Source organism: Mus caroli, unplaced genomic scaffold (assembly GCF_978045245.1).
Source record: "Mus caroli unplaced genomic scaffold, Mus_caroli_1 scaffold_7, whole genome shotgun sequence".
NCBI classification, from domain to species: Eukaryota; Metazoa; Chordata; class Mammalia; order Rodentia; family Muridae; genus Mus; species Mus caroli.
In genome coordinates this window covers 16,677,603-16,680,593 of record NW_028227262.1, presented here as the reverse complement: position 1 = coordinate 16,680,593, position 2,991 = coordinate 16,677,603, and positions in this window count along the sequence as shown.

The following is a 2,991-nucleotide window of genomic DNA, read 5'->3' as shown; positions in this document are numbered from 1 at the left end:
TATCCACTTATCAGTGAGTGCATATCATGTGTTTTCTTTTGTGATTGGGTTACCTCACTCACGATGATATCCTCCAGATCCATCCATTTGCATAAAATTTCATAAATTCATTGTTTTTAATACTTGAGTAGTACTCCATTTTTTTTCATTTTTTAATTAGGTATTTCCCTCATTTACATTTCCAATACTATCCAAAAAGTCCCCAATACACTCCCCCCCACTCCCCTACCCACCCACTCCCACTTTTTGGCCCTGGCGTTCCCCTGTACTGGGGCATATAAAGTTTGCAAGTCTAATGGGCCTCTCTTTCCAGTGATGGCCGACTAGGCCATCTTTTGATACATATGCAGCTAGAGTCAAGAGCTCTGGGATACTGGTTAGTTCATAATGTTGTTCCACCTATAGGGTTGCAGATCCCTTTAGCTCCTTGGGTACTTTCTCTAGCTCCTCCATTGGGGGCCCTGTGATCCATCCAATAGTTGACTGTGAGCATCCACTTCTGTGTTTGCTAGGCCCCGGCCTTGTCTCAAAAGAGACAGCTATATCTGGGTCCTTTCAGCAAAATCTTGCTAGTGTATGCAATGGTGTCAGCGTTTGGAAGCTGATTATGGGATGGATCCCTGGATATGGCATTCTTTAGATGATCCCTCCTTTTGTCACAGCTCCAAACTTTATCTCTGTAACTCTTTCCATGGGTGTTTTGTTCCCAATTCTAAGAAGGGCAAAGTGTCCACACTTTTGTCTTCGTTCTTTTTGAGTTTCATGCGTTTAACAAATTGTATCTTATATATTGGGTATCCTAAGTTTTTGGGCTAATATCCACTTATCAGTGAGTACATATTGTGTGAGTTCCTTTGTGATTGTGTTACCTCACTCAGGATGATGCCCTCCAGGTCTATCCATTTTTTAAATGCACCATGTTTTCTTTATCCACTCTTATGTTGAGGGATATCTGGTTTCTTACCAGCTTCTGGCTATATTAAATAAGGCTGATATGAACATAGTGGAGAATGTGTCCTTATACAAATTGGAAAATTTTCTGGGTATATGCCCTGGAGAGGTATTGCTGGATCTTCTAATAATACTATGTTCAATTTTTTGAAGAACTGACAAACTGACTTCCAGAGTGTTCGTACCAGCTTGCAATCCCACCAACAATGGAGGAGTTTTCTTTCTCCACATCCTCACCAGCATCTGCTGTAACCTGAATTTTTGATCCTAGTCATTCTAACTGGTGTGAGGTGAAATCTCAGGGTATTTTTATTTGCATTTTCCTGATGATTAAGGATGTTGAACATTTTTTTAGATGCTTCTCAGTCATTCGGTATTCCTCAGTGGAGAAATCTTTGTTTAGTTTTGTACCCCACTTTTAATAGGGTTATTTGATTTTCTGGAGTCCAGCTTCTTGAGTTCTTCATATTTATTGGATTAAAGTCCCTTATTGGATTTAGGATTGGTAAAGATTCTTTCCCAATCTATTGGTTGCCTCGAAGATATCTCAGAAGATGGAAATATTTCCCATGCTCATGGATTGGAAGGATTAATATAGTAAAAATGGCTATCTTGCCAAAAGCAATCTACAGATTCAATGCAATCCCCATCAAAATCCAACTCAATTTTTCAGAGAGTTAGAAAGGGCAATTTGCAAATTCATCTGGAATAACAAAAAAACCTAGGATAGAAAAATCTATTCTTAACAATAAAAGAACCTCTGGTAGAATTACCATGTCTGACCTCAAGCTATACTACAGAGCAATTGTGATAAAAACTGCATGGTACTGGTACAGCAACACACAGGTAGATCAATGAATAGAATTGAAGACCCAGAAATGAATCCACACCTATGGTCACTTGATCATTGATAAGGGAGCTAAAACAATCAAGTGGCCAAAGGACAGCATTTTCAACAAATGGTGCTGGCTTAACTGGCGGTTATCATGTAGAAGAATGTGAATTTATCCATTCTTATCTCCTTGTACAAAGCTCAAGTCTAAGTGGATCAAGAAACTACATAAAACCAGAGACACTGAGACTTATCAAGGAGTAAGTGGGGGGAAGCCTTGAAAATATGGGCACAAGCAAAAAAAAAAAAAAAAATCCTGAACAGAACAGCAATGACTTGTGCTGTAAGATCAGGACTATCAAATGGGACCTCATAAAATTGCAAAGCTTTTTTAAGAGAAAAGATACTGTCTATAAGACAGACTCACCGAATTCTTATGTTCCTGTCTTTGTCTGCCAAATGTTGGGATTAAAGCAACTTGCTTTTCATGTGCAAGTTTTAAAGATCTGATACACTAGCACCTTCATATGTGGATACCTTATATTTGTTATTCTCATATTGTTGTCGTGTTTGAATTTTGTTTTTTATTTCCTCTTTTTTGGGGGAAGGGGAAAGTAAATTGTAATTTTGTTATTGGAAAACAAATATACAACTTTGAAAGGATTTGAGACAAATTGTGCCATAAGCACATAGTCTTTAAGTGGTTAAACAAAGTGTAAAAAGCACATAACAGTAAAAGAAAATGTTTCTGGTTCAATACCAGAAACACAAAGAAAAAAAATTAATGTAAGAGTACCTGGATAACACCCCCCCAAGGTTTTTCAATAGTGCAACTTTTAAGAACATATAGACTGTCCATAGTCTAGGCAGAGTTATAACTCCACACTTCAACAACATGCTGACAGTTCCTAAAAGCTACTTTTAAAAAGGCATAACCCAGATGTTTTCTCATTTGACCAACTTTAAATGTGAGAAGGGCTTAGATATATCCAGAATAAGCCATATGCAACAGGTTACTTGATCAATCTTTTAAAATAAGCTTTAATGACAATGACAGTAAAATAAGGGAAGAAAACAATGAGGAATGAAGTCCTGTACATGAATAATTTTTGACATTATGGGAGAATCTTTTACAAAAAAAGCTACAAACAAAAAATGACAAATAAAGAGTTTTCTACAAGAAATTCAACACCTTCTGTACAGTGTCT